Consider the following 12588-nt stretch of genomic DNA (forward strand, 5'->3'; position numbering starts at 1 on the left):
GCTAACTACAATCCAGGGCCCTCATTTATGGTATGATTCATGAATGCCAAATAGAAGGAAAAAGTTCACTTTTAAAACCATTAGCCCAATGATAAGATCTTTGAGAATCTCATCCAAAGCACCATTCCCTGACTATTGAGAGTTTCTTAATGTTTGTGGGAGATAACCTCTTGACTTTCTTTTTCTGCAATAAGCCTTGTCTGGTGAACCTGGAGTTCGGCGGAAAAAGATAACACCTTCCCTCCTGTGGACTTTGACAAATGACAAGTTCTGAGTCTACTGGAACCACTTTATTCTTATCCAGAGAAATCTAACTGTCAGCATGTTCTTTTTAGTTAAATCACTCACTTTCTAATTTTTGCTTCACCTTTGACATAGCATTTTGTTATGTGGCTACAGCTTGAGCAAAGATTACGGTATTGTTAAAAGGTTAAATTCAGTAATGATTTTAACCTCGTGCAGGTTTGTGAAATTCAGAGATAATGACTATACCAGCTACCTTGTGATTCAGGGGCAGGGAGGCAGTTTTCACATATGAAGCTAATATCCCACAGCTACCTTAGTAGCACATTTAACACACAGGTAACCAGGGTGGTGTTATATGACCAAACATGGAGCTTGCAGTTGCACTGACCAACATTCAAATCCCAATGCTGCCCCTTTCTGGCTGTGTTTTCTGTTTGACAAATTACTCAATTTTGTTAAATTCCATTTTCTCATTTGTTGAAATGGAGCCACATTCCTACGTCATAGAGCTGTCGTATCGGTGAGATGATATGTGAAAAAAAAAAAAAAACCCAAAACTACACATAGCACTTGATATGTAGTAAGTACTCGATACATGCTGATTTTCCAATCTTTCCACCTTGAGACCAAAGGGGCTTGAATTATCAGAAGGTCATAATTATTATATGGTTTCAACTATCCACTGATCCTGGAATATAAATTTCAAGGGCAGTAGGAGAATAAAGCTCACATATCCATAGCTTCAAAATGGATTAATTATTTATGTTAGCATAATTGTGAAAACCTACAATGCCTTGGAAACAAAAGTTTCATACCACCTTAGAAGAGGACTCTTTGTGGATGCACATCTTTCCACTGCTGAGAGAGTCTGCCTTTCTTAGCCATTCTTTTTTCTCTCCAAGTAGCTTGGGAAGTTAGCCTCATTATCTCCTCTAGTACAAAAGGCCTATAATCAACAGGAGAAATTTCCCTGCTACATGAATCCACTAATGCTTTCTTTCCTCACAGAAATGAAGTGGCATTCATTTATGACATGAGGATTGAAGAGGAAAAGAAGACACATAGAGAAAGTAATGGTATTAGCATCAGTCATGATAAAGATGGCTAATGTTTATTAAGCTGTATGTCAACTATTTTGCAAACATCTCTTTTAATACCTGCAACATCCCTATGAGAAGAGTAATATTATCAATTTCATTTACAGTTTGAAGAAACTAAGGTACCTAACCTGTCCAAGGTTATCTCTCTAGGAGCGCGGAGGTAGAAATTCAAACATAGGTCATCTGAAAGCAGAACTATGTTCTATAAACCATTACACTGTTGGGAGCAGTGAATTAACAAAAGGGAGAGCTACAGTGGGAGCTCACTCATCATGTTAGTCTAGCGGGCAATTCCCCAGCATGATGTCCCCCTGGGGGGACATCATGATACCCCATGAGGTTCCCAGGGGATCCTTATGGTTCTTTAAGGAAAGTGAAGATTGTATCATATCTACATCTACTGTTACACAAATAAAGAGTAGAGTTTGGGAAAGTATTACTTGTCAATATCAATTTATCCTGGTAAGACTGAAAGGTACTTGGGAATCACCAGTACCTGGCTCATGACTTAACAAATAATAAATTTCTAACAATTGAAAAAATGGTATGTATGGAATCTCTAGTGGTTTCCTGATTAGATGGGATTCTGCCTTACTCTGAATCTATCATTTCTTTCCATTGCATGTAAAAACAAACAATGTAATTTAAAAATGGGCAGAGAATATATTGTGCCTATAGAATAGAAGAATTAATATTGTTAAAATGTACATACTACTCAAAGCAATCTACAGATTCAATGCAATCCCTATCAAAATACAATGCACTTTTCACAGAACTAGAAAAAGTAATCCTAAAGTTTGTATGGAACCACAAAGCATAGAATAGCCAAATCAATCTTAAGAAAGAAGAACAAAGCTGGAGGTATCACACTTCTTGATTTCAAACTATACTACAAAGGTATTGTAATCAAAACAGTATGGAACTGGCACAAAAACAGATCAATGGAACATAACCAAGAATCTAGAAATCAACCCATGCTGAGACAGTCAATTAATGTTCAACAAAGGAGGCAAGAACATACAATAAGGAGAAAATAATCTCTTCAATAAATGGAGTTGGGAAAACTGGAGAATGAAACTAGACCACTTTCTTTATCATATACAAATATGAACTCAAAATGGATTGAAGACTTAAATGGAAGACCAGAAACCTTAAAAATCCTAGAAGAAAACATAAGGGGAACAAATGGGACCACATCAAACAAAAAAGCTTTTTTCATGGCAAAGGAAACTATCAGTGAAACTAAAAGAAAACCTACCGAATGGGAGAAGATATTTGCAAATGGTATAATTGATAGGGGGTTAATATCCAAAATATATAAAGAATTCACATAAATCAATATAAAAAATCAAGTTAAAAGATTGGCAAAGGACCTGAATAGACATTTCGCCAAAGAAGACATACAGATGGTCAACAGACACATGAAAAGATGTTCAACATCACTAATCATCAGAGAAATGCAAGTGAAAACCACAATAAAATATCACCTCATACCTGTTAGAATGATTATTATCAAAAGACAAGAAATAATAAGTTTGGCAAGGATGTGGAGAAAAGGGAACCCTCATCACTGTTGGTGGAAATACAAAATGGTATAGCCACTGCGGAAAACAGTATGGAGGTTCCTCAAAAAATTAAAAATAGAATTAGCAAGTGATCCAGCAATCTGACATCTGAGTATTTTTATTCAAAGAAAATAAAACACTAACTTGAAAAGATATCTGCACCCACATATTCATTGCAGCATCATATATAATAGCCATGATATGGAAACAACCTATGTGTCCATCAATAAATGAATGGATAAAGAAAATGTGTGTGTGGACACGCATGCGCACACACACACACACACACTGGAATATTATTCAGTTATAAAAATAAAGTAAAATTTGCCATTTGCAAGAACATGTATGGATCTTGAGGACATTCTAGTAAATGAAATAAGTCAGACGGAAAAAGACAAATACTGAACGATATCATATGTGGAATCTTAAAAAAAATTGAGCTCATATGTACAGAGAACAGATTAGTAGTTGCTAGTGGTGGGGTTAGGTAGGGGATGGGCAAAATGGAAGGGGGCCAAAAGGTACCAACTTCCAGTTGTGAAATAAATAAGTCATGGGTGGATGTAGAGGGTATAATGCTAATTAAAATAGGTCAGTCAGAGAAAGACAAATACTGCATAATTTCACTCATATGTGGAATTTAAGAAACAAAACAAAGAAAGAAAGAAAAAAAAGAGAGACCAACACCACCACCACCAACAAAAACACACCAGACTTCAATACAAAGAACAAACTGGTGGTTGTCAGAGTAAGACAGGTAGGGGGACAGGTGAAATAGATAAAGGGGATTAAAAGTGTCTTTATCATGATGAGCACTGAGAAAGTATAAAATTGTTGAATCATTATGTTATAAAACTGAAACTAACATAACACTGTATGTTAATTATACTTCAGTAAGTAAATATAAGTCACAGGGATGTAATGTACATCATGGGTAACTATAGTTAATAATACCATATTGTATATTTGAAATTGCTAAAAAAAGTAGATCTTAAAATGGTACTAGGGGTTCTTACCTTTTTGTGCCACAGACCCATTTAACAGTCTGGTGAAGTCCTTGGAACCTTTTCTCAGAATAATATATTAAAAAATTTTTTTATGTCTGTATTTATTTTTAAGAGAGAGTAGGAGCAGGGGACAGGCAGAGAGAGGGGGACAGAGGATCCAAAGCAGGTTCTGCACTGACAGCAGCAAGCCTGATGAGGGGCTTGAACTCATAAACCACGAGACATGACCCAAAGCGAAGTCAGACACTCAACCAACTGAGCCCTCTGGGAGCCCCCCAGAATAATATATATTAAATACACAAAAGATATAACGCTATAAAACAAACTAATCAAACTTCAGTTATCCAAGTACTTTAAAAATCAAATCTGTAATTAGTAATAAATGCATTAAATAATAAGACCTAAAGGTAGGAAATTTCAAGTTTGTGGTAAGTATAAATGTTAATTTGAGATAGCTAGTATAACTGAATGGAATATGAAAACATCTGAATCCCAATGGTGACAAAAACAAACGTGCTGGTAATGCTATCAAAGTTTACTGCTCATGTCTATATTTGAAAGAAATGTGAAGTTCCAGTCAAAGTTTAGTAGCAATTTTTCATTGGATTTTTTTTTTTTTTCGTTTAAGTTCAAAGACCTCCTTAATTCAAGGCTCATACCTTGGCCCCAGGTACAACCTTGGATTGATGTCAGATAGGGTTTAGTATAGTGTGGCTCATAGTGAGAACTCTATAAATTACTCGTTATGCAAAGACTTCCTCTTAGGAATTGAAATGATGTAATTCCAGTAGAGTGAGCCACATGAAATTGCAAATTTTGTAGGTAAAAAAAAAAATCAAATTTGAGCAATTTCATGTGATTCAATCTAATATAATTTAGGAACCATATAAAGTAACTTGTGAAACTATTTTAATTCTTTAGTCTATGAGGTTTTTTTTTTTCTTTCCTAAGAAAGTGTATATTAGCTTAATGTTTTTTTGAAAGTATAAACTATTCAGAATCATGTGTTTGCCTGTTTCTGTGGGTTCTTTCCAGTATTTGTTGACAAAGACAAATGGGTATTTGGGTATTTGGAGATTTATGATTCTTCTTAACATACATCTTTATCTTCTTAATTATAGAACATTTGTTATGCCTGTGATTTACTCATTCCTAATGATTCATTTAGACCTGAAAAATCTCTCCTAAATTGCCAAAAAGTTTAGCCTTATTAATCTAGAGGAAGCCCATGACCTAGGCGCGTTTAGTTTTGACATATTATTTGGAAAGATAATTTAAGGTTTTTCAGTCACCCATAAATGGGTGTCAAGTGTAGTCACAGAAGTAAGGTACCCTGTGCAGCACTACACTGTTTCTGGATTGAAAGAATGGAGGCAAGGGGAAATTTCAGTTACTTGATACAAATTTAAGTTCTTAAAACAGTGTTTCCATTGCAGGCTTCCTTCCCTATAGCCCCGATTAGTGGTAGAATCTGAGGGTAGAGATTCTCTTTCTCCTGTGCATTGTAATATCCTGGCACAGAGCAGACATTCAATAAATGTTTGTTGAATGAAAGAATGAAGAGATGACGAAATAAAGAAATACTAGCCCCACTAAGTGCTCTTCTCACCTCTGGCTGATAAAAGAGAAGAATCAGTATGTTATGTTTCTGGTTTGGTTTGCCATTAACATTCAAATGTTAACTTTACACTTTCCGAAATATTGTCAATTCAATAAAATATAATCAAATGGGAGAGAAATAATTAGCTTTGTGAGCATATTAAAAAAACATTGCTTTTGGGGCGCCTGGGTGGCGCAGTCAGTTAAGCGTCCGACTTCAGCCAGGTCACGATCTCGCGGTCCGTGAGTTCGAGCCCCGCATCAGGCTCTGGGCTGATGGCTCGGAGCCTGGAGCCTGTTTCCGATTCTGTGTCTCCCTCTCTCTCTGCCCCTCCCCCATTCATGCTCTGTCTCTCTCTGTCCCAAAAATAAATAAACGTTGAAAAAAAAAATTAAAAAAAAAAAAAAACATTGCTTTTAAAGATGATTCATTCTTTTTCACATGATGCACAATAAAATCAAGCAAATAAACAAGACTGTGGAGTTTGACTTAAGTAAAATACGCCAACTTTGAAGCATTACCAAGTTCTTTAGAGGCATCTGTGTCCATTCAAACTACTGACCATATTATTAAAAGTTTGGTTGTTTATTATGGAAAATATGCTCACAGGAATATTATGGAAAATATACTGATAGGAAAATACTAAAAACACATGGCACATAGTAGGCACTCAAAAATAACATGCTAATCGGATTGATTAATCTGATAAAAATACCATTTTGTTGTTTTAGTTTTTGTGTTTTAAAATTAGTGACAAAATGAGCATCTTTCACATGTTTATTAATCATTTCTTTTGCTCTGAGCTATTTCCTTTGCCCTTCTTATTAATACTGGGTTCTTCATATTTTTGTAATTGATCTATGAGAGCTCAATCTTTCATCCTAAAAGTTGAAAATATTTTTCCTAGTTTAACAAGGTCTTTTGGCACTGTGTATGTGTGTGTTTGCCATGTCAAGAATGAATATTATTCTATTTTTTAAAAGGTGTTTTCATGGGTCACCTGGGTGGCTCAGTCTGTTAAGCATCTGACTCTTGATTTTTGCTCAGGTCATGATCTTGCGGTTTGTGAGGTCAGGCACCACATCAGGTTCCGTGCCTGACAGTGCAGAGCCTACTTGTGATTCTCTCTCTCTCTCTCTCTCTCTGCCCCTCCCCTGCTCATTTTCTCTCTCTAAATAAATATTTAAAAAAATTTTTTTAAACGGTCTTTTCAGCACAATATCATAAAAATATTTACAGTTTTGTTTAATTTTTTTACAATTTAATTTTTTTACACTCACATTTTTGATCTATCTAACTTGGGGATAAGAAATTTGTAGAGATATAGCTTTATTATTTTCCAAATGGCTATCTAGGCATCCCTGATTTTTTTCACTGTAAACCTGTTTTTTCCCCCACTCTCTGGAAAACCCAGCTTTATCAAAGTCACCCTGTCATAAACTTGTGATTATTTCTGAGTTCTTTCCATTGAACTTTCTATTGTTGCAAACCACAATTACAGTTGGTTAATCCACACTTGCTATTTTCTTTCCCAGAATTTTCTTTGCTATTCTTGCATGTTTATTTTTCATACAAACTTTACAGTCATTTTGCAAATTCCCATGAACTCGTGACTTTGATTAGAGTTGTACGACCATTTAACCCAGTGCCTGATACATAGTGTGAGCTATAACAGTAGTTTTAATACAAATTATGATTACCACACCAAATATAATGATAGATATGAAGAGGATTAACATCTTTACAATACTGAGTCTTCTTATCCAAGAGAAAATTTGGATACTTTCCATTTATTTAAACTTAAAAAAAAAAAACCTACCTCAGTAGTTGAATGGTTTTTCTAGTCTACTCACTGCTTACTCTAGCTCTTCTCTCTTGCAACAATTATTTTACATCTTCCTTTTTTTCCTTAAATCTCCTTTTCCAGTGTCTATACTTTTATAGAGAAAGTCGATATGACCTGGCTACACACAGCTCCTTCATCTTCCTCCAAATTAGCAAGCCTACCTCCATTTACATTCCTTCTCCCCTTCTCCACCCCAGTTACGAATGATCTTCATGTTCCTAAGTCCAGCAGTCATTTCTATGCCTCATTCGACTTGACTTCTCAGCAGATCATTTAACACAGTTCGCTATTTATTTCTTAAATATTCTCTAACTTCCTCTTCCCTAAGATCACTTTTGGGTTTTTAACTCCTTTTGACTGCTCCTTCTAAGTTTCCTTGACCTTTAAATGTTCAATTTCATCAGGAATTTCCTCTGGGCCTCTTCTTTTCTTTCTCTTCCCTCTCTCCCTTAATGACTGTAGCTACCCCCTTGACTTTAAATATCATCTATATGCCAAGACTTAAAGCTTTATCTCTGACCATGTCTCTGTTTCTGTGTTCCAGTTGGACATACCTACTTGACCTCTTGAAATCCCCACTTGGAATTCTTGCTGGCATCTTATCCTAGATTTAAAATTGAACCAAACTACTCCCTACCCCACTTCCAATTTGTACTTCCTCTAATCCTCCCCACCTGAGAATATGGCTTTTCCATCCACTCCACTGCCCGTTCCAAAATCCGGGTATAATCTATGCCATCAACAGCTCACATTCAAATCGTTACCAAACCTGTCCATTCACTGATTCCCATCTTCACCACCCCCACCCAATTCCAAGAATTGCATCACTAACCTGGACTCTATGACAGCTTCCTTTTTTCTGCATATTTGTAGGTATCCTTTCCAACCAGGTTGTTCTCTACCTGTAAGTCAAAGTAATAGTTTAAAAATATAGGCTGAAATTATTAGTGCCTTGCTCAAAGCTTTTTAGTGGATCCTCATTATTCTCCAAATAAAGTTACTATAATTCCAAGGTCCAGTATGTTTTGTTCCCACACTCTTTCTTTAGCATTGTCTTCTGTCAACCTTCCTTATGATTCTTTGCTGAAACCCCACTCCCTGAAATGCGATGATCTTCTATTTTTCTCCTCTTTTTTGTTTGACCAATTCCTATTCATTCTCAGGCTTAACGTTAAATGTTATATCATCAGGAAGGCCTTTTTTGACCCTTTAGTATAGACTAGATTCTAATACTGTATGCACTTACAGCACCTTATACTTTTCCTCTACGTTATAGTAGTTATCGTATAGTTTTTTTTTATGATCTATGTCTATTATTATATTGTATTCTACATGATCAGGGACTATCAATTTTTAAAAACTTTTTATTTTAAGTTAATAGTAGAGTCCTATGCAGTTATAAGACACAGTACAGAGAGTTCTTGATTTCCTCTAATGGCAACAACTTGAACAACCAGAGTACAAGATCTCAACCAGGAAATTAACATCAATAGAATCTTCCAACCTGATTCAGAGATTGCCAGTTTTACATGTGCTAATGTGTGCTAATGTGTGTGTGTGTGTGTGTGTGTGTGTGTGTGTGTGTGTGTGTGTTGTTCCTTCAGGTTTGATCACATGGAGATTCATGTGACCACCATAGCAGTCAAGATGCAGAACAGTTCAGTTAAAAGGATACCTCTTTATAGCCACACTCCCATCCCTCCCTATGACTTCTTATATTGCAACATGTCTAGGACTTAAGATAGAACTTGGTATCTAGTGGATATTAAAAGTATATCTGTTAAATGAATAAAATTCATAAATTACATAATTTATTAAAGCTGAAAACCATTAAAAGAACAATTAACCACAACCCAAAAGGATTTGGGAATTCATGGAAGGAAAATTTATCAAAATAATATCCCATTACAATATTTTTAAAAAGAAGAGTTGATAGCCAAAAAATTAAAATTTTGTGTCAATCTCAAGATAAAGATTTTTTCAAAATACATAACTATTCTTTTTCTTTTTCTTTTTTTTATATAGAGAGAGTGCAGGTAGGGGAGAGAGACAGAGGGAGAAAGAGAATCTTAAGCAGGCTCCATGCTCATCATGGAGCCCAATGAAGGGCTTGATCCTACAACCCTGGGATCATGACCTGAGCCCAAAAAGAGATGCTCAATGGAGCAAGCTGCCCAGATGCCCCTAGAACTATTCTTAATATGGTAAATGAAACTGCTCTAAAAGGAAAGCAAGTATTAATACATGGTAAAACAGCCCCTTTGAAGAGGAATGTTTGCTGTCACTGTTATTATTCTTTGTAATTTTAGAATCTTGTCAATGTACTAAGATTTGAAAAATAATTTGAGCTTATCACTCCTCGCAGGGAGAGAGAAGGTTTGCTGGAGAATGAAATGAATGGTGAATTGTGGAGTGTCTCAGTTACAAGGTATTAGAAAGGACTTAAGTAATTTGGCTTGTGTCAAGTGACTTTGGGGCGGGTTTAAGGAAGCAGGGCTTAACAGTGGACAGGATGTGGTCATGAAATGGGGATAACTCTATGAGTGGCTACCTTAATAAATCTTTTCTAGAGGTATAGGAGACTGGGCCAAGGCTAGAGCTGTAACTGGTAAAAATCAACAATCACACATATTAGTCAAAATAGGAATATATTTGGTATTTTGTGGCTTGGACATTGTTCATGTTTTGTCTGTGCACAGACATAATTACAGAGTGGTCTTGTTTTTGTCTGGATTCATGATAGTCACAGTATGGACTTGTCTGATGCTAATGGTCTATGAAATTGTGGATATTTAATGGAAGAACACCAAAGCCTGACTTGTAGTACCAGACCAGCTCCAGGATGTCAGGGATTATTTTTTTTCTCAAGACAATTATCATTATTTGCAAACTATATTAATGTCTATACATAACCACTGTAATAAGAAATTAACTTTATCAAAACAGTATATTATTTGGTAATATTTGTATGAAAGACAAAGGCAAGCTATCCATATCATCTATATCAGCAATAGGTCATTAAAAAATTGTTTTGAGTGTTTATTTATTTTTGAGAGAGAGAGAGAGACAGAGTCCAAGCTGGCGGTGGGGAGTAGAGAGAGAGGGAGACACAGAATTCAAAGCAGGCTCCAAGTTTCGAGCTGTCAGCACAGAGCCCGGCGTGGGGCTTGAACTCACGAACCATGAGATCATGACCTGAGCTGAAGTAGGACATTTAACCGACTGAGCCACCCAGGTGCCCCAGGTCATTTTAAAATAATAAAAAATAGACTTCTTTCATAATAGAAAACAGATATATGAACTAAGATTAGACTTAGTAAGATATGTTAAGGAATTTAGTTAGAGAAAACAAAAAAATTTGTACTCATACATAGACGATGACTCATTTAGAAATGTTCTTAATAAATATGGTACCCTTCTTTTTGTATATTTTGTAGCACTCACCTACTTCAGGTATCTACTTTCCCGTGTATCAGAATGACTTATTATGAAGGGAAAGCTGTAATACCAAGAGTTCTTTGCTAAGTGCATTTGAGTGACTGGTCTATCAAATGAAAGGAACAGGAAAAAGCTGGTGAGACACTATAAATCTTTGTATTTTCTAAGAAATCAATTCTAAGGTTAACTTAAGAAGAAGAAAAACAAAAGAATGTAACTTCTAAACAACCATAGCTTATCAATAGGGACTGGCATGGGTTATAAATGAAGCAATACATGATCTTATCAAATCATGATATATTAGTGATAGGGGAAAGATTTTTTATTAACCAAGATATGAATAAAAGGGGGTAAAGTGAGAAATGACCCCAAAATCCAAAATTATTTTATCGTGTGATAACATAAGATCCTTCCCTTGTTCTATGAGAGGCAACAGTTGTGGAGGAAGGAGACATGTTTATGGAAATTAGATTTCTAGCTACATATTCCTTCTCTTCAATTTACCAGGCTGTGGAACCTTGAGCACGTTATTTAAATTCTCTGAGTTTCAGGGGCACTTGAGTGGCTCAGTCAGTTAAGCGTCAGACCCTTGATTTTGACTCAAGTCATGATCTCACGGTTCTTGAGTTCAAGCCCTGAGTTGAGCTCCTAGATGAGAGTAAGGTGCTGGTTTGGGATTCTCTCTCTCCCTCTGCCCCTCCCCTGCTGGCAAGCCCAGGCTCTCTCACTTTCTCTCTGCCCCTCCCCTGCGTCCAAGCTCACATTCTCTCTCAAAATAAATAAATAAACTTAAATTCTCTGAGTTTTCAGTTTCTTCATCTGGAAATGTGGTATATGTGCAACACATGGCACTTTACAATGATCACATGAGACAATACGTTAAAAATAAAAACTACCTTACTACTGACGCAGAGCAGTTCTCAGAAAAGAAAATGCTGATATCCTACATATACATTCCTCCTCTCCATTTTCTCCTGAGATTGACTTAGAAGGGAAATTTAGATTATAGTTCTGAAAAATATCTGACATTAAACATTATGAACCCTAATGCCTAACTCTAAACACAGTGTAAGTTTAGGAACTGTGCCTTATGGTGGTAAATTTAAAAGACTTTAAAAGAGGGGGACAAAACGTAAGAGACTCTTAAATATGGAGAACAAACAGAGGGTTACTGGAGGGGTTGTGGGAGGGTGGATGGGCTAAATGGGTAAAGGGCATTAAGGAATCTACTCCTGAAAGCATTGTTGCACTATATGCTAACTAACTTGGATGTAAATTGAAAAAAAAAATAATAAAATATAGTTGAAAAAAAAAGACTTTTTAAAAAGACATTCAGGGGTGCCTGGGTGGCTCAGTCGGTTGAGTATCTGACTTCAGCTCAGGTCATGATCTCACAGTTTGTGAGTTCAATCCCCATGTCGGGCTCTATGCTAACATCTTGGAACCTGGAGCCTGCTTCAGATTCTGTGTCTCCCTCTCTCTCTCTGCCCCTACTCTGCTTGCGCTCTGTCTCTTTCTCTCTCTTTCTCAAATAAACATTAAAAAAGAAAAAGACATTGAGACAACCACTTTAAAGGGGTTCTGGTCACCAATTCCAATATGAGGGGAGTGAGTCCTACACAACACCAAGCAATTCTCTGGCACCAGATGGGTGTCTTACAAATCAACTCAATTTTGACACTCTCTACCTGAATAGAGCATCAGATTCCACAGATTAAGGGCTCAGTCCCACAAGACCATCCCACCCCTTCAGATGCTAATCACAAGCCCAGATGGTCACCTGTAC

General features: G+C 36.2%; 1 long non-coding RNA gene across 1 annotated transcript in view; it reads right to left on the bottom strand.

Moving 5' to 3' along the window:
- LOC147581122 (uncharacterized) overlaps nucleotides 1–12588 on the bottom strand; it is a 441824-nt gene that overhangs the window by 116164 nt on the left and 313072 nt on the right. The window contains exon 4 of the long non-coding RNA XR_015250850.1: nucleotides 8197–8266. This is a non-coding gene — a long non-coding RNA (uncharacterized LOC147581122). The remainder of the gene's footprint in view (nucleotides 1–8196; nucleotides 8267–12588) is intronic.

This window comes from Puma concolor, chromosome B2, assembly GCF_028749965.1.
Source record: "Puma concolor isolate L17-30 chromosome B2, mPumCon1.1.hap2, whole genome shotgun sequence".
Classification (NCBI taxonomy): domain Eukaryota; kingdom Metazoa; phylum Chordata; class Mammalia; order Carnivora; family Felidae; genus Puma; species Puma concolor.